The sequence below is a fragment of the Neolamprologus multifasciatus genome, chromosome 9 (assembly GCF_963576455.1).
Source record: "Neolamprologus multifasciatus chromosome 9, fNeoMul1.2, whole genome shotgun sequence".
Taxonomy (NCBI): Eukaryota; Metazoa; Chordata; class Actinopteri; order Cichliformes; family Cichlidae; genus Neolamprologus; species Neolamprologus multifasciatus.
Window position 1 is genome coordinate 14,854,288 of NC_140447.1, and position 19,176 is coordinate 14,873,463.

The window sequence follows — 19,176 nt, forward strand, 5'->3', positions numbered from 1 at the left end:
GTGTTGTGTTTACTCAGCAGAGTGTGTTAGCCAGCTAATGGACAGACAGACCATAGACTCTCCCTAAATAGGGAAACCATTAGCAACTTGCACACTTCAAAGGGTGGTAATGGGTGACACTGTGAAAATATCCTAATGCGTGTGTGCATGTGTAAGGAATGGTATTCACATAGTTGCATAGTTGTTGTGTATCTGGGGTTATTTGTGAGGCATGTGAGATTTAGAGTGTTAATCCCCTTACTCCCCCAGAAAGACAGGTGAGGGCAGACTGAATTACTGAACAGACTGTCAGTGGATTTTTAAGCCAAAAGGGACAATGTAGCTGTCGCAGTTATGGAGGGTGATTTTAATTTGAAAGAATAAATCTGAATGTAAGCATCAATTCAGTACTGAATTCTTTCTTTTTAAGTTTTCCGGTTTGTAGCTGCTGTTATATAGAGTAGTACATAAAGTATTGTGGGAAATGTAGGAGTTAGTAGTAGAGCTATTAGCTCAAAATCACCTGTATTGACCAATAAACAAAGTGAGGTAGACTTTGGGCTAAAACCAGAGATCTCAAAATAAGAAGGGAAAAGGCAAAACTGTGATTAATATTTAAATAAGCACACACACACACAAGTGAAATCAGTTATATAAAAAATACAGCATCTGCCTCTGGCTGCACATTTGAAGTCCATGGCATTCAGTTTGTGATACTCTGCAGAAATCAGACAACAATCAGCATCATTGTGATTGGCAAAGTTGTTTCAGAGCAATGAGATATGTAATTTGACTGGCTATGAGTGAAATTATTATTCACCACAAGCTCTGATTCATATTTAACTGTACATTTGCACATTTGTGCATTTTTATAACTAGCAAAAAGCCCGCCTTTTTGCCTGCATCAAACGTGGTACAGTTAGAGTTGAGAATTTGAAAGAAAACAAAATTAATTACTGACAAGTTGGAATTGTTAGAAATGCAATAGGAACACGTAACTTATAAGAAATAACAGAGTGGCAATGACCCCAATTGTTTGGGTTGCAGCATACATCGTTGTCAGCTATTTACATTGATGTACTCATCTTTTCTTTAAAGATTACTTTATCTATAAATCAAGTCTAAATAGTTTAATCACTACAAATTATTGCTAAATATTATTTTTAGTACTAACCCTGATGATGATAGCGACTAATGTGAACTACAGTTGACTAATGTACAGTACATCAACAGCAGGGCACTTGCTAATGAGCTTAGTTTTTCACATTACTGGTTCACTATTGGTTTAATATAATCTGATTAGTCGATACTAATAGTACTCTTAAAGCTCCTAAGTTACAAAACCAAGAAAAAGACAAGGAAACAAACATGCCTGCATCACTCTCAATTCCTTTGCATTTTTAGTAGCCTACACTCTTCCAGTTTTCACCCATTCGTCATTGTCCTGTCTTCTTGAAGTATTTCATTTGGGTTTTTTCACAAAGCAAACTGTACAGTGTATGACAGATAGTGGTTTATCTATAAAATGTTCCCCTTTAGGATTTGGACTCTGGCTTTTTTCATAATGACTTGCCAGTGCAATTATATAATCTAACATGTGCCATGTTTTTTCATATTGCTTTCTTCTTCTTCTTCAGCATGATATAATAACATTAGACCAAAACATACTGTGGCCATGAAAATAGTTTGAAGTTCACCCCGGTAACAAGTAACAATATGCTTGGTGCTTTTGAGCACCAAGAATAATTACCTTGAGCAGCTGCCAAATGATCTGTAATGGTCTGCACACTCGACACCCCTGCATCTAATCACACAATTTTGCTCTTCATAACCCAGTAAAATACACCTTGTGTTTTCAGAACATGGTTATCTGCACAGCCATTCAGCCAGACTGCTTATTTATCACAGTGGAAACATTTGCTACAATTGCAGTGCTGACATTTGTTAAAGAATAAATATACAAATAGGTCCTTTGATGCTCTGGCAAAAATCACACAAAGAAACATGAACCACATGAAATGACCGTCCAGACTGCTAAGTGTTAGAAATGTCACAGTAAGCATAGTCCAGCCATTCAACAGTGTAACAAATCGCATTACCATGAAAGTAATTATGTGATTTAATTACACATCGAAAAGGTTGAATTTAACATTTGCTCTTGTGTTGGTGTTTTTCACTGTGCAGAAAAATCCCATTTCACTCAATCGTCACAAACAGTTCCTTGTAATACAGTTTTAATGGGATGTTCTCCAAATACAAATGCAATCTTAAGGTACATGTTTTTGTATTTATTTTATTCTTTAATGAAATGAAAAGGGAGACTTTTACAGACATATATTCATATGTTTACTCTGTTATATTAAATGTCATAATTTTATGAATCTTGTGATGATTCAGTTCTTACTTGGGTTTGAGAATTACAGCTGAGCATATAGTTCAGTTATCCATGACCTGACTGAAAAGGACTAAACTTTCTAAAGTGTAGGTAATGAGCTTTATACATCATATTACCAAAACCACTTGTCTCAGTAATTTAACCTACACTACGGTGGCCCTGAGAGGCCAAACAGACTGCAAGTTAAGAAAACACCAGCAATAAGAAAAACGCTGCAAAAGCACACAAAACACAACGGAAATAGGAAAAATGAAAACAGAAATAGGAAAAAAACAGATTTCCAAAAGCACGAGGGAAGTGTTTCTTGGGAGACAATAACCCAATGGACCAGTTGCAGGAACCAAAATATGCTAAGAATTGCGCTGGGAGACACTTACAAGAAGTGGAGGATCTATCGGTTTTGTGAGGAAAGAAAAGGTGAGAGGTAAGTGTGTTAACCTAACTATTAGTCTAAAAATCCGGCATCAGTAATATATGAATCATGATATTAAAATACACTTACCTAGCATATTTTGGTTCCTGCAACTGGTCCGTCGGGTTATTGTCTCTCCAGAAACACTTCCCTTGTGCCTTTGGAAATCTGTTTTTTCCTATTTCTGTTTTCGTTCTTCCTATTTCTGTTGTGTTTTGTGTGCTTTTGCAGCATTTTTTATTATTATTATTATTTATTGCTGGTGTTTTCTTAAGTTGCAGTCCGTTTGGCCTCTCAGGGCCACCGTACTGATCACAATAACAAGGGCTTTTTGTTTTGTTTTTTGTACATGAGCACAAACCTTTAAATGAAGGTTTATTGTTTCATTGCTGTTTTAATATTTTTTGTGGCAGGTAAAGATGATTAAAGTACTTTTTTCACTAATAATGAGACCACTATTCCAGTGAAGGTAACTGCAGAGATAACTGCATTGCACCATTTTTTTATTGTCATTGTACATGCATTAAAAATTTATATTTTATTGGTATTTTGTTATATGCAGTAGGTTTTTGAAATTCAAAGCATAGTTTTTCCTCTTTTACAAACACATCTTCCTACCCAAATGAAAAAAGTGGTTGATTTCTACTGATTCCCAAAGCAATACATACACAGTATGAACATTTGCAGAAACAACATTATTGGTTTAAAATTCACAATAAGAGCAACCCACTTTAAAGTGTGAGCAAATCAAAACTGGGTAAGGTGGTGGCACAGGTCAAAAGACAAGACTTAAAACTAGAAGACTTGGAAGAGATTTGGGTTAAAATAGACCCTTTCACAGAATTTACCACATGTCTTCCAGGTGTGGCAGTTCTTTCCCACATCCTAAACTGACTGTTGGTGTGATTGTGAACAAGTATGGGTGAGTCTGTATTAGTATTAGCCCTTTAATGAATGTGGTATTAACACCACACTGACACTATGAACATGAACGTCAATAGTTTGTTTTCCCAATTAAGAAAAATCGACATTCTTAAAAAAGCATTTTGCGTCAGGGTACAAATCTTTTGTCTTCTTCTTTAGCATAAAATACTTAAAATAATCATATATATGTAGATTTTCTTATGTAGCATTTCAAACTATAATATATGTAATATGTTACATGTAATTTAATTTGCCGTTGCATAGTTTGACTATAATTTCCAAAGCATTGCTCAGTCATTGTATTAGTATGCACTCAAATATCTCAAATGTAAGATGCTACCAAACAACCTGCACAGAAGTATGATTAATAAGGTAACACTATCAAAGCAGTGACTCGTGCCAAACGCATTGCAGCACACAAGCACACACATAAACACACTGTTTTTGTTCAAGTTGTTTAAACGACTACCATTTCAAGTGCAGCATAACAGCAGTAGGTCTCCCTCTCAACAAAAGAGCGCTCCTCTTACAACCCTGAAAGAATGACCTGCCAGACAAATCCACTAAAATCCAAGTACCTCTACAGAGTCAACAATGAAATCTTTTTGCTTCTTGTTTTTATGTCACGTAAGTAAAATAAAATCCTTCACAAAACACACCCTCATGATTCTCCTCAGTATGGGTGGTTCACACTCTTTGGTATCATTCCTTCATTGAGAAAATACTGCCAACGAGTCAAGGAGTCACACGGGCAGAGAATCAATCCTTGGTGAGTTTGTAGATATGGTTCCAGAGGTGGGGTCATAACAACTACACCATCTAATTTCTTTTTTTACTGTTCAAAATTATGTTTTGTTCAGAGCCAAGTATGCCCAGAGCCTTCTCCCCACACCTGTGAGAGCTGTGAACAAAATTTTATGTGGTTGCAAATATTGATGCTGTGAGAATGGGACAGGGTAGATTAAAAAAACTGCTGCAAACTGCTGTGCTGAAGGAATGGGATAACATGAAGGGATGGTGGAGGTTTTCAAGTCCTCAAGAGCTTTCCCACTCATTATGCAAGATTTTTTGTATTGCATGGTTAAGGCATTGTGTTTGGGTTTCTTGGAGGGTGCACTGTGTTTTGCGGTTTATAAACTAGCTGAAAGACAAGTCAACCAGGTCCATTAACACCAGGCAAGTGGCTGCATGTAAAACCTTTTCATGAAGGGTGAATGGTGTTGTTCACTTTTCTTGTCATTGATTCGTAATACTTTATAAACAGTGTCCATGAAGTCACATGACAGTCTCAAAAGCATTCCAGCTCAGGATGGGGGGATTTTGAAGGCATCTTTGTCTCTGCCACCATTACTTTAACAACTATTTTGTTGCCTGGCCTTGTTTTTGAGTTGAAAACCTTCACATTCCTCAGATTTTCTGTGACATTTTCTTCTTTAATCCCTCTTCAAACTTTTCTTTTGTGAAGCAGCCCACTCACTGCTGCTCAGTGCAGCCTCTCTCAGCACATGCATCTCTCTTTTCTGTAATTTCTCCTTGATTTCTCATCTCTATTCATCTTCTTTCAGCCTTCCCTTTTTTGTATTCTATTCTCTTTTTATACCTGCCAGAGTCACAAGAATAAAAAAACATTAAAAAAAACAGTCACTTGTGATCTTTCACAAGCACACACCACAAAACACCCTCCCACAGACAGACTGGAACAGATATTAAAATTTTTAAAAAAAGAAAAAAAAATCTTCATCTGGACTGGAGACATACTAGAAAATCAGTAATAGCTCGCCACACACATAAACTAAGGACAGTACCTACTACCAAATAGTTGCTTTTTATGCTTTCAAGCTCTCATGTTTTTTTTTTTATCCTTGATAGTATTATAAATGCAGCTGTATAGAGACTGAAGCAGCTGATAATAATATAGGTTAAAGTGGAAAATGAGCAAGACTTTAAGCTTTAAGACAGATTGAGAGCAAGAATCTGTCAGAAAGAGAAAGTGACAAAAGAAATATTGCAGAGAGAGGGGACAGATCCTTGCTGAAACAGTGAGGCTGATAGAAAATATAGAGACTATATAATGGCAAATGTGGTTATCTGGTTCTGGGAACGTGTTAACAGTATTAGCTTTCTTTGCTTGATGTTTTCCATGTTAAGTCCCACTGCACGCCTAAAATTAAATTGCATGATTAGAGAGCAACATGCTTAGTACAGTAGATTCATTTTTTGTGGTTCAGTTAAAGATGCTAGAATTTAAAGGAACACACACAAGGATCTGTTTTTGCAACGCTTTTAAGCACTTTTTGTATTTGCGTGTCTTCCCTTTTCATCCTTTGTACACATGTGTGTGGTTTGCAACTTTCAATTAGGCATTTATTTGTTTTTAGGCAACCAACGTAAGTGTTTTGGGTTGTATTCACATGGTGTTGCTTGTTAGAATAAATTGAGGGTGTGACGCTGTCATGCGTGGACGAAATTTTCAGCGGTGTAATCAAGAGTCGATCGATTATATTTAAATAAAGCCCGAGGTTGCTGTGAGCCACGTTCATGCCTGAAAGGCTTGGAAATAATGAAGCATAGAGCAGAAGCAAAAAGGGAGAGAATTTGTGTGCTTTGGAGGCCCTGGTATGACTTTAGTTTCCATGAGCCAAAGGATGAAATGGACAAACCATGTAGTGAGCCAGTCAGCTGAAGCTGCTTAGCTACTGATCCTCCATGATAAGCATTAGTCATTAGCATCTTTGCTATTTTATGATCGCTATAAAGATATTAATGTGCAAAAGGCTCAGCTGATTAGTAAAATGTGAGAGTTAAAAAATAAATAAATAAAAAAGGAAGCTTGGTATTTAGGTATTCCTTTAATTCCTTTGGAAAGTTAGTATGCTCATGATTGCCCTGGCATCTTCTCAGGGTTCTACATGTTTATTCAAATATAGTCATTGTGCTTTATTCTGTTTTTTTGTTTGTTTGTTTGTAGATATAAGGCTCATTCTAATGAGCGCTTGCCTTGTGTTATACAGAATTCCCTTGAGCAACAGTTGAAGTATTATTTCATGGAGAAATATGTATTATAGGATGTAAACAACTAGATCTGACTAGGTTTGTGTAATTGCAAAATCCAAATAAATCGTTTTTTTCTCTTGGATTTCTGCAAACAGAATATGACTACTGCTAATGTTTTGTGTGATTTCTCTCTTTCTGTGATGTATTTGGCAGCTTTATTTATATAACAGCTGGATTCACACCAGATCTAATGGTTTGTTAGCTAGCTTGCCAAATTACTTAATTACTTGCCATTACCAAATGTAATGGCTCAAAGCAAATAGTTGCTTTCACCCAGTACTGGATATGAGCAATGTAAGACAGGCAAAGACGTCACTTTTCACCAGGCATCAAGTTGACAATGAAGCTGACAGCATCAGAAACCTTCCCTCCCTAAAGGGGACTCCTCCAGCTGACTCCACTAATTCCTGTTGCAAATGGTATGAGTGGAGCCGATAGCAATGGTGCTAGTTCAGTTCAGTTCAATCCAGTTTTATTTATACAGCGCCAAATTACAACAACAGTCACCTCGAGGTGCTTTATATTGTAAGACCGGAGAGAACCCCAACAATCATATGACCCCATATGAACAAGCTTTTTGGCAACAGTGGGAAGGAAAAACTCTCTTTTAACAGGAAGAAACCTCTAGCAGAACCAGGCTCAAGGAGGGGTCACAATCTGCTGCGGCTGGTTAGGGTTATGGCAGGATGACAAGGCATAGGACATACTGTGGAATAGAGCCAGCGATGAATAATAAGTAATAATTCAATGCAGAGAGGTGTGTAAACACGGTGTAGCTGAACTGTGGGTGAAGGAATCCTGAATAACAAAACTTAGCTTAATATTCGTTAATTTAGCTAGCAGAGCAGAGTGACATGGCCAGTGTGAATTTTTCTGTTGGTGATTATTTGTAATAGTGATTAATGCTGGTTGGAGCAGCTCCCTGTGAATTTGGACCTTGGACAGAATTTCTAATAAAAGCGGTGTCGGTACTGTCTATAACTTGGCTACTTGTTGTTTTATCAAGCCAACTTTGTTGTCGTCATAATTACATTTAAGCTATTTTATAAATTATGTTGGTCTTTCTGTCTCTCAACACCAAATGCTTCTTGGCGTGCATACAACAATGCAACAGAGCAGTGCAAGACATTTACTTATAAGTCAGACCACCAATTTTATCAGTGCTGGATTTAAACACCATGAACCCACCGGAGTGACTGGAGTTCACTTAAGGGATGTAGGTGTCCTTCACTTTTTCTGGCTAAACAGAAAGCCTTTAGATATTGTGGCAAGATGACCTTGGTTATTTCTACAGTGTAAGTTTTTCTGTTTTTGTTTGTGCTGTCTGAAAAAAAATGAAATGCAGTGTTTAAATGGATGGATTGGCAGTGACAGTGGAAACACATGATGCTTCCAGCTGGCTCATCACTATACTTTGCGGAGTCCCAGAGCCACTCCCGATGCTAAACAAGCTGGACCAACTAGAACCTGTATAATTTGCAGGATCACTAAATAGTTTCCAAACTCTGTTGTGGTTTCAGAGGGAACGATCCACACCTCAGAGAGGATTTAGTCAGCTTCAAAAAGTGTTAGAAGCACTTAAAACACTTCAAAATGCAAAAGTAAACAAATATAATAAAAACTAAACTAACTAATTAAACTAATTAACTAGCATTAATGATGTCTAAGCTATAGTTTCCAGTGGTTTCTCTTATGACTTTGAAAATATCTAACTGCATTATTAAAATATGATGGAAGATGAGCTTTTGTTGGAATGTGTGTGTGCAGTCCATCTTATTTCTTCATCTTCTTTTTTTCCCACTCATAGTCCAACTTTGATGTTATCGTGTTTCCTTGATTTTCAGTATCCCGTGATGTGTGTGTGTATAACTTTAATCGACTTTAATCATTTCATTCTTTTTCCAGCAGATGTTGTGAGAAATGTAAGCCCAAAATCTCCTCACAGCTTCAAAGTGTGTCTGTGTCTGTGAACACATAAAGGGCTGTCTAAAACCAGGCTTTATCACTTTCTCTTCATGTCTGTCTGTTCCTCTTCCCCTTGTTCCTTCAGTAGTGGTCATTGTACATCTAAACGCACTCTTTGTGAGTGACCACTTTACCCGACTGCCAAACATTTTTTTTAATTGCATTTCCATGCATATCATAGGCTATATAGAAAATAATGCATTAATAATTTTCCTAAATTCTTTGTTCTTTTTTTCATCTGAGTGCTTTGTTTAATCCTGTATGAACCGTTGCCATGGCACTGAGACTGTCAGGCCAAGGTTGATGGGCAGAAAGATACTTGTATGTGTGTGTCTGTGTGGGTATGTGTGAGTGTGTTGCTAAGATGATTGGGCGAGAGCAGAGCGGGCGAACGTTGATTGAAGCTTGGAATAGCATTAAGGCAAACCTTTCTTTTCTCTGTCTCTGTCTACTTTGCTCTCTTTGGCATTCTGTCACTCATTGGCTGCCTCATCTGTCTCATCACTTAGTTGTAGCCTCTGTATCTTCCTCTCTATTTGCCTGCATTTCTTATTTGGTCTCAGTTCGCAGTTTTTTTTTTGCTTTGCCTGTCTGCTCTATTTCTTAGAATACACATTTCACATGTGTGTGTATTATTTTCCTTCTCATTAAGATATTCATATAAATTCCCAAATAAATGTTACATCTATTTATTGTCCAAAAATGAATACATAGCTGGAAATGGATATCATGTTATCAGAAAATAAGATGACATTTATGGCAGTGATCTACTGGATCTGTGGCGTCACATCAGTTTTGCCCTGACCTATATGTGCAACAACAGATTACAGAAGACCTGAAGAGACTGAAGTCTGTATGAAGTGAAAGTAAATGTGTGCTCTGAGTTAATGGCCTCCCACTGCCCACAGTGGTACAGCAGATGTTGGCGGATGAAGTGGGTGACGTCTGGGAAGGGAGATAGTCGGCTCGGCACTCTTCACCAGTAGCAGCAGATTATCTGTGAATTCCAGCTCTCTTCAGTGGAAGTTTTTTTTAAAAAGTTTATGGTGCAAAAATGGTCACTACAGAGGCGGATGGTGGTTATCATCAGCTCTCCATTAACTTGGTTCTCCACAAAATCAATCCGGCACTCATTCTAAAGGAGGTGACCAAACCTCTCAGCAAATTATAGCATCCGGGTGAGATGCATTTGCAGGAGAAAGGCACGGGTAGCTAGCAAACTGTAGGTTGTAATACTCAGGATGTAACAGTGGTATGAATCTTGAATTTCACAATCAGCACATTCTTAGCGAGCAGCACAGCCGGAAAATACTGTCTACCCGTGCATCCTCCTATATCTGTGTGTAAGATGTGTGTATAGGCTTTGAGTATGAGCAATTATTTTCTTCTGCTTCTGACAAATTGAAAGCAAATGCAGAGTTATTGCTAGAAGCCTTTGTGGTTTGTGTCTCCTCTGAATGCTCACCCTGTTATTAGCAACGCCGTTTCTTGTTAGTCACTCCATTTCTTTTGGAGAACTCTGTAACTGAGAAGAAAATGGCATTTTTGTTCTTGTTTTTCATTATTCTGATCGCTCTTTAGCCCTCTGCTAAAGAACAATAAGGATGCTGGGACGCGACTACTGACATGCATGTAATGACCAAGACAAAGAACCGGAAAGTTCAACCAACTCCTCCCACCCACCCCCTCCCCTGCCAGCTTATTATAATTTCCTTGTATAAATTCCCATAATGAGATTTAAATCACATAATTTTACAGGGTGGTATGCATTCCTGCAAATAAGCTTTGAAGAAAATATCATTTAATCAGTGACCTTCTCTACCTTTCACACCAGGGTTATTCAAGATAAATAATTTCAGTTATCATTTGGGTACATACCTTCAACAGAATTAAGCCAATGATGCTTCTAAAAAGCTCAATAGCATATTTAAGGATTTTATTTTATTACATTCTATCCGTTAACTAATATTTCTAGATAAGCAATAACAGCAACATTTTGCTTTCTATATGCAGTTTTGCAAAATTCCCTGCAAAAAGTCCCCAGAATGAGCTTGTCAAGGCCGACCATGAGAAAGTTTGAGTTCAGGCTGGACTACAGTAGGTCGGGTGAAGGGAATTGAGTTAATGTTTTCTAAAGGGTCTGTTAATAAGTCGAATTTTGTACAACTGCTGTTTAGCGGTTGGCTATGGTTCAGTTGGCTGTCCAATATGTGCAAGACTGGAGATTTGAATTATCACTGTGGTCAATCAATGCAAATTAAATAGTAGTAATTAAGTCTCACTGTTATAAAAGTGATAATTATGATCATTTTAATGATGGTTAGCAATATGTAATGACAGCTCTGACCTTAAAATGTAAGAACAAAATTGAAAGTGGGGGAAGTACACAAAAGGACAATTTCTGAACTGGCATTCAAAGTTCTTCTTTGATTTTATTCTTTTTTAGAAACTTTCATTTTTTTCTCGTCTCACCTCGTGCTCTTTCCGTCAAGTCTCTTGCCCTCATTTTGCTCTTGTGTCCTCCCCAGTGTTGTTTCTTGGCCTTACAGCTGATATCCTCCGAGGACACTTCTGCGTGTCTCTCCATTTTGCACTCACTCCTCGTGAACTTTGCAGTTGGAGCTCGGCAGCCGAAGAAGGCTAAATGGATGTAAGGGTGAACATTTATGACCCCTAAGAAAAGAGTGCGTATTTGTTGTGTTCCTCTTTTTTTCTGTGAATGCATTTTGCCTAAGCCATCTTTGTTTATTTGTCTGCATATGCGAGTGCGTGTGTGGTTGTGTATTTGCTTGTGTATGTGTGCACTTGTGCACCCCTCTCCATTCTGTGTGAACATCCCTTTGTATCTAATGGACAGGGTGGTGCAGAGTCCAGCTCAGAACCTTTACTGTAGTCACTCCAAGCTAAATGGACTCTTGTTGTTAACAGGTCTCTAGTGTTGTCTGGAGGCTCATGTAACATGGGTCAGAAACAGAGCACACCGCTACTGCTCTTACCTCCTTTTTGTCTCTCTTTCTCAATCTTTCTTCATTTCCCAACTCTGCTGTTCATTTATTTCTCTTTTTCACAGTCCTGTAATTGTTTTTTCTCCAAAAACATAACTATTACTTTTCTCATAGATAGATAGATAGATAGATAGATAGATAGATAGATAGATAGATAGATAGATAGATAGATAGATAGATAGATGTAGCTAGTGTAGGAGAGTAGCTTTCCTCAGCATGACCTACTGAACAACCGGATTAAGTCCATCATCTGCAGCTTGGTTTTAAGTCCTCTTTGACATACTCGCACACAGACCCACTCTCACACATGTGTGCAGACCCAGCTGTCATCCCCCTCCCCCACACAGCATTTGTAGCCCTAATATTAAAATGGATACATAGGGCTAAGCTGTTAAAATCAATATTAATGAGTCAACATTTGTTTTTGTTTTTGTTTTTTTAATTTTTTTTATTTGAGAAATTGTCACGATCATGGGTCTTATGACCCAGTGTTTTGAGTTTTAGTTCTTTTGATGTTTATAGTGTATGTTTAAGCTTATTAGGTTTCCTATGTTCATTTGCTTATTAGTTCCCCCTTGTGTTTTCAACCCCTGTGAAGTCTCCCTTGCCCTTCGTGTGTTTCATGTCTGTGTGTCTTATGTTGTCATGTCTGTGTCTCATTATATTTCCTGTTTTATTTTGAAGGGGTCCTGTGTTCCTATGTTCAATGTTTTTAGTGTTACTCTCGTCTTGTGACGTCGTTATGTTCATGTGTGTCAGCTGTTTCTCCATGTGTTCCCACTTCCCTCATTATCCTCCTGTGTGTATTTAGTCCGTGTGCTTTCAGTCATTCTTGATCAGGTCGTCTGCTCATCCATGTCACAACTTCAGGTATCCATGTCAGTTCACCATGTTTAAGGTTTTTTTCATGTTTAGTTTTAGTTCACCCAGTTTAGGTTATTGTTTAGTTTCACCAATGCCCTTTTGTTTGTACCTTTTTTGCTAGCCTCAATAAATGGCTTGTTTTTTGTTAAATCCATGCCATGTTCAGTTTTCGGTCTGCGTTTGACTCCTCTTTTGCAAACACATACAGTCTGCCCCAGCCAGACTGTGACAGAAATATAGTGCTAGTGTGTTAAAAGGTTAATCGGGGGTGAGGCATCATCCTACCCAATGTTTGTCTGTAATGTGGCTGAAAGTACAAGTCAGGCTAAAGTGAAACACACACAGACTCAAAAGCAACTTGTTTTAGACAACTTGCATCTTGCATTTTAATTAGGGCATATTTCAATAATTCATCAATCACAGCATGCAAAGAGAGTTTAATGATGAGATTACTTCTGTATTTTCAAGAAACACACATTTAACTGTCTAATTGTCTTGTTTCTTGTTAATTGCAAAACAGTAAATAATAGTATATATATATTTTTTAAATGAGGCTCATCTAAATTAGAATTTGCTGGGTATCTGGGTATCTCTTTATTTATTTCTGCGCCTCATAAAAATCATTTTTGTTATACATTTTTCATAAGTCGCCACTTTAGCTCTGATTTTGCCCTCAGCCTAAAATCTGTGGATGAGAACCTTTTTTAAATGAGGCTGATTGTTGTCACTGGGATCCATAATTGTGTGTGGTATCTCAATCACATGAAACTGCTTTGGGGAATTCATTCACATTCTCATGTTGCAGTGTATGTCAGCATATATGTAAATTCTGTCAAAAATCACAAAAGTCCCCACCTCTGGTTTTCAGTTTTATTTTGTAGTCACACATGATTGATGTGTATGTGTGTGCCACTGAACATATATTTGTGTGCATGGTATCTGCATAACAGTCATGTATGCAAAACAGCAGGCATCTGACAGTGGCCTTCTTTTGAATGCTGTTCAGACATTTGTGTGTTTGGCGATGCGGTGAAACCAATCCTAATGTTCCGTATCAAAGAAAAGACTGGCACACATGCTGTTTGCTGTCAAAAAGCAGTGCTGGCGACCGATGCCAACAGGCAGATGAAAGAGAAAAAGCTGAAAAAAACCCACTTTGTTTAATTTTTATGGCCACATTATAAGATTAATTCATAGAACAAAAGGTTATAAATGTTTTTGCACATTGTACGTGAAAACGCGTTATATGGACAGTGTAATTCATACTTTTGATGTTTGTTGCAACACCTTCACCACAAGGTGACAGGACTTTTAAAAACTACCTGGCTTGTTCTACTGTGCTGGGAACCTGTGGCACTGTGGGGAAAAGTGGGATCAGTCTTGCATGTAGGGATGGGTATCGAAAACCGGTTCTTGTTGAGAACCAGTTCCCACTGTTTCAATTCCTTGGAATCGTTTGCCATTTTTGCAAACGATTCCCTTATCGATTCCAGTCGCCCCGAATGACGTCACCACGTTGCGGAGCGTCATTTACCTGGCAGGAAACACGGCGCCTAAGCGGCTCAAACGCTCAAAAGTTTGGTTATACTTTACGAGAACGGATGACAACAGGGCAACTTGCAATACTTGCAAAGTAGATATTTCATTTAAGGGAGGAAACACTACGAATATGCAAAAGCATTTGCTCACAAAACACGCGATAACCTTAAATGAATGTCGTGTTTTTAATTCCGCTCCGGACTCGTGAATCTCAACCCAGCAGCAGCGGTAACGTTTGCACGTCCTCTCCCGTTAATGCGGCAGGTAATTAATCAACTAACAGTGCATATTATGTTAGCGCGATCTGCCTTATTACAAAACCTGCCATTACTGTGCGCTGCATTTAGGTGACCATGATGAGAGAGACAGACAGAGTCTGGCTCAGATGCTGGCAGTTGTCGCTGCAGTCTACCGGTAGAGTCTCCTTTCAGGCCAGGATAGACGAATGTCACCGAGCAGTGACTAAGTTTGTGGTCAAAGGCTTGCACCCATTTGCCACAGCAGATGCCCCGATTTTAGGTAAGTGAATGTGTTTAATTGTAGGCAGGAACATTACTGGATATTCTTGTTTTATTGCTACAGAAGAATATTTATTTTATTATTTTACATTTACAATTTTTTTCCTGGTGACCCTGTGACACCCCATTGAAAAGCCGTAGGCTGTGGATCTCTTAAGATCTCACTGTTGGGTTTGTAAGGCCATGTTACTCCTAAATTTCTATCTCGTTCAAAGAGAAGATATAAGTTCTAAGCTATTTGACCTTAGTGTTCTCCTTTTTAAAAAAGAATCGATAAGAGAATCGATAAAGAATCGAATCGTTAAACAGAATCGAAAATGGAATCGGAATCGTGAAAATCTTATCAATACCCATCCCTACTTGCATGATTGCCTTTTTGTAAGCAAACACACTCATACACCCACGTTTCCATCCAAATAATGTTTGAAAGTCATTCGGTAATGAGGACAAGTGTCCATTATACACAGGTCATATCCTGTACCTCAGAAATGGCAGGGCAAGAGAAAATTGGGATAGAAAGCACTGGATAAAAGAAAGGTTAGTCCAGACTTGTGTAACTGTCTGTGGTAACCACATTCAAACCCAGGTGCCTCCATAGTTTTCACTTACAATGTTAGCAAAAACCCTTTTGTTTAACAGTATAATTGGGCATAAATACAGGAGATTAGTCTAAATAAATGTTTTTACACATTTTTCCCATTAATATGAGATGACTGCCATGTAAATCGTTGTTTATAAGCCTTCGCAAATCTGTAGCATGATCAACATCTGAAGGTTACGTCTTTAAGAAACAGGAAAAAAATCAGTAAAGACACGAGACAGGACCTGAGACATACATATGGCTGAAGCCTCATCAAAAATGAGCTCAGTGGAAGGCTGGCTGTATATATATATATATATATATATATATATATATATATATATGTGTGTGTGTATATATATGTGTGTGTATATATATATATATATATATATATATATATATATATATAGTGTGTGTGTGTGTGTGTGTATATGTATATATATGTGTGTGTGTATATATATGCATATATATGTGTATATATATATGTATATATATACATATATACAGTGGGGCAAAAAAGTATTTAGTCAGCCACCGATTGTGCAAGTTCCCCCACTTAAAATGATGACAGAGGTCAGTAATTTGCACCAGAGGTACACTTCAACTGTGAGAGACAGAATGTGAAAAAAAAATCCATGAATTCACATGGTAGGATTTGTAAAGAATTTATTCGTAAATCAGGGTGGAAAATAAGTATTTGGTCAATAACAAAAATACAACTCAATACTTTGTAACATAACCTTTGTTGGCAATAACAGAGGTCAAACGTTTACTATAGGTCTTTACCAGGTTTGCACACACAGTAGCTGGTATTTTGGCCCATTCCTCCATGCAGATCTTCTCAAGAGCAGTGATGTTTTGGGGCTGTCGCCGAGCAACACGGACTTTCAACTCCCGCCACAGATTTTCTATGGGGTTGAGGTCTGGAGACTGGCTAGGCCACTCCAGGACTTTCAAATGCTTCTTACGGAGTCACTCCTTTGTTGCCCGGGCGGTGTGTTTTGGATCATTGTCATGTTGGAAGACCCAGCCTCGTTTCATCTTCAAAGTTCTCACTGATGGAAGGAGGTTTTGGCTCAAAATCTCACGATACTTGGCCCCATTCATTCTGTCCTTAACACGGATCAGTCGTCCTGTCCCCTTGGCAGAAAAACAGCCCCATAGCATGATGTTTCCCCCACCATGCTTCACAGTAGGTATGGTGTTCTTGGGATGCAACTCAGTATTCTTCTTCCTCCAAACACGACGAGTTGAGTTTATACCAAAAAGTTCTACTTTGGTTTCATCTGACCACATGACATTCTCCCAATCCTCTGCTGTATCATCCATGTGCTCTCTGGCAAACTTCAGACGGGCCTGGACATGCACTGGCTTCAGCAGCGGAACACGTCTGGCACTGCGGGATTTGATTCCCTGCTGTTGTAGTGTGTTACTGATGGTGACCTTTGTTACTTTGGTCCCAGCTCTCTGCAGGTCATTCACCAGGTCCCCCCGTGTGGTTCTGGGATCTTTGCTCACCGTTCTCATGATCATTTTGACCCCACGGGATGAGATCTTGCGTGGAGCCCCAGATCGAGGGAGATTATCAGTGGTCTTGTATGTCTTCCATTTTCTGATGATTGCTCCCACAGTTGATTTTTTCACACCAAGCTGCTTGCCTATTGTAGATTCACTCTTCCCAGTCTGGTGCAGGTCTACAATTCTTTTCCTGGTGTCCTTCGAAAGCTCTTTGGTCTTGGCCATGGCGGAGTTTGGAGTCTGACTGGTTGAGGCTGTGGACAGGTGTCTTTTATACAGATGATGAGGTCAAACAGGTGCCATTCATACAGGTAACGAGTGGGGGACAGAAAAGCTTCTTACAGAAGACGTTACAGGTCTGTGAGAGCCAGGGATTTTCCTTGTTTGAGGTGACCAAATACTTATTTTCCACCCTGATTTACGAATAAATTCTTTACAAATCCTACCATGTGAATTCATGGATTTTTTTTTCACATTCTGTCTCTCACAGTTGAAGTGTACCTCTGGTGCAAATTACTGACCTCTGTCATCATTTTAAGTGGGGGAACTTGCACAATCGGTGGCTGACTAAATACTTTTTTGCCCCACTGTATATGTATATACAGTATATATATATATACATACCAGTGTTGGGAAGGTTACTTTTAAAATGTATTCCATTACAGAATACAGAATACATGTCCCAAAATGTATTCTGTAACGTATTCCGTTACGTTACTCAATGAGAGTAACGTATTCTGAATACTTTGGATTACTTAATATATTATCATGCTGTTTACAACTACATGAATGTACTATTGCTGTGATTTATTACTGTTACTGAAGGTCCGCGGCTCCGAACCGTAGTAAAGGGACCTCTGGCTAATACGGTGGGTTCGTGTCGGGCTCGTAGCCGAAAACTAGCTTTACTTTGTTGTCTGGGTCAACTTTGCTAGCGAGAGACAGAGAGAGGCGTTGAAAGGCTGCTCCAACTGAACTTATTGTTTTTGGAGGAAAACACGAACACGGTGTACAGTCGAGTCTTAATAGCTTACTTACAACTGGGCTCGTCAGGCTCTCTTCTTGGCTGCAGTGGTTATTATTATATTTACATGCTTCCAGCTCCCGTTTTTGCTCGATGACAGCTTGTACTTTTCCTTTTTCTCCCTCCCTCGCTCACAGACACATAACGGGTATGGCAGTCCATTCTCCCTGCAGCACGGACTACACTGCCCATGATGCTACATTCTGCATTCTGCCTATTAGCTTAGCACAACAACAAAAAGGCCTCTCTCACCCAGGAAACACGCAGAGAGAGAGCGTCACCCTGTAACCATGGCAACCGTAACGTTGCCGCCTGGAACAACAGAACGTAGCTGTCAAACAAAACCCAAACAGTCCTGACCCGCCACAATATGAAACAGGGAGTACCGCCGTGTAATCCATTTATTTCAACAAAGTAACTGTATTCTAAATACCACCTTTTTAAACGGTAACTGTAACGGAATACAGTTACTCATATTTTGTATTTTAAATACGTAACGGCGGTACATGTATTCCGTTACTCCCCAACACTGATACATACACACACACAAGAACTGGAGTGAAAATCGGTGGCAACATGTCCCGTGGGGTGATTAAGCCAAGTTTGAAATTTTTGGTTGAAATTGTTGTTGATATGTACAGAGGAGGTCAGGAGAGAGGTTATGAAGACAGAAAAGTACAGTCCGATTTTTGATAAAACGCGCACCACCATCTGGAAAGTCTCTAATTGGCAACAGCTACATTTTTCAGCATGAAAATGATCCCAAACAAACTGCCAGTGCAGTAAAAAGCATACTGAGATAAAATAAAAACACACATTAGATCTCTATCAGCCATGGATTGGCCTCTCCAGAGCCCAGATCTCAACAGTGTTGAAGCTGTTTGGGATCATCTTGACAAAAAACTTCACAGAGAGCTTTGGATGCCCTTCAAGAAGCCTGGAGAACTATTCCACTAGAAAACTACTTAAAACAATTAAAAGAAAGATTGCCTCAAATCGTTCAGGCTGTCTTAAAGAATAAAGGTGGTCATTATCAAATATTGACTTTCAAGCTTGTTAGAATTCAGAATTTTCGTTAAATACTGTATTTCCATGTAAATGGTAAATGGCCTGTATTTGTATAGCGCTTTTACTAGTCCCCCCTAGGGACCCCAAAGCGCTTTACACACCCAGTCATCCACCCATTCACACACACATTCACACACTGGTGGAGGCAAGCTACAGTTGTAGCCACAGCTACCCTGGGGCAGACTGACAGAAGTGAGGCTGCCATATCGCGCCATCAGCCCTTCTGGCCAACACCAGTAGGCGGCAGGTGAAGTGTCTTGCCCAAGGACACAACGACCGAGACTGTCCGAGCCGGGGCTCGAACCGGCAACCTTCCGATTACAAGGCGAAC

At 38.9% G+C, this 19,176-nt stretch overlaps 1 protein-coding gene and 1 long non-coding RNA gene across 3 annotated transcripts in view; both read left to right on the forward strand.

Annotated features, from left to right (window-relative positions):
- Positions 1-14,714, forward strand: part of LOC146511271 (uncharacterized) — a 34,642-nt gene extending 19,928 nt beyond the window's left edge. The window contains exons 1-2 of the long non-coding RNA XR_014876197.1: positions 1-14,401; positions 14,485-14,714. The exon at positions 1-14,401 is cut by the window's left edge and continues 19,928 nt beyond it. This is a non-coding gene — a long non-coding RNA (uncharacterized LOC146511271). The remainder of the gene's footprint in view (positions 14,402-14,484) is intronic.
- Positions 1-19,176, forward strand: part of cntnap2a (contactin associated protein 2a) — a 389,684-nt gene that overhangs the window by 20,321 nt on the left and 350,187 nt on the right. The window lies entirely within an intron of this gene.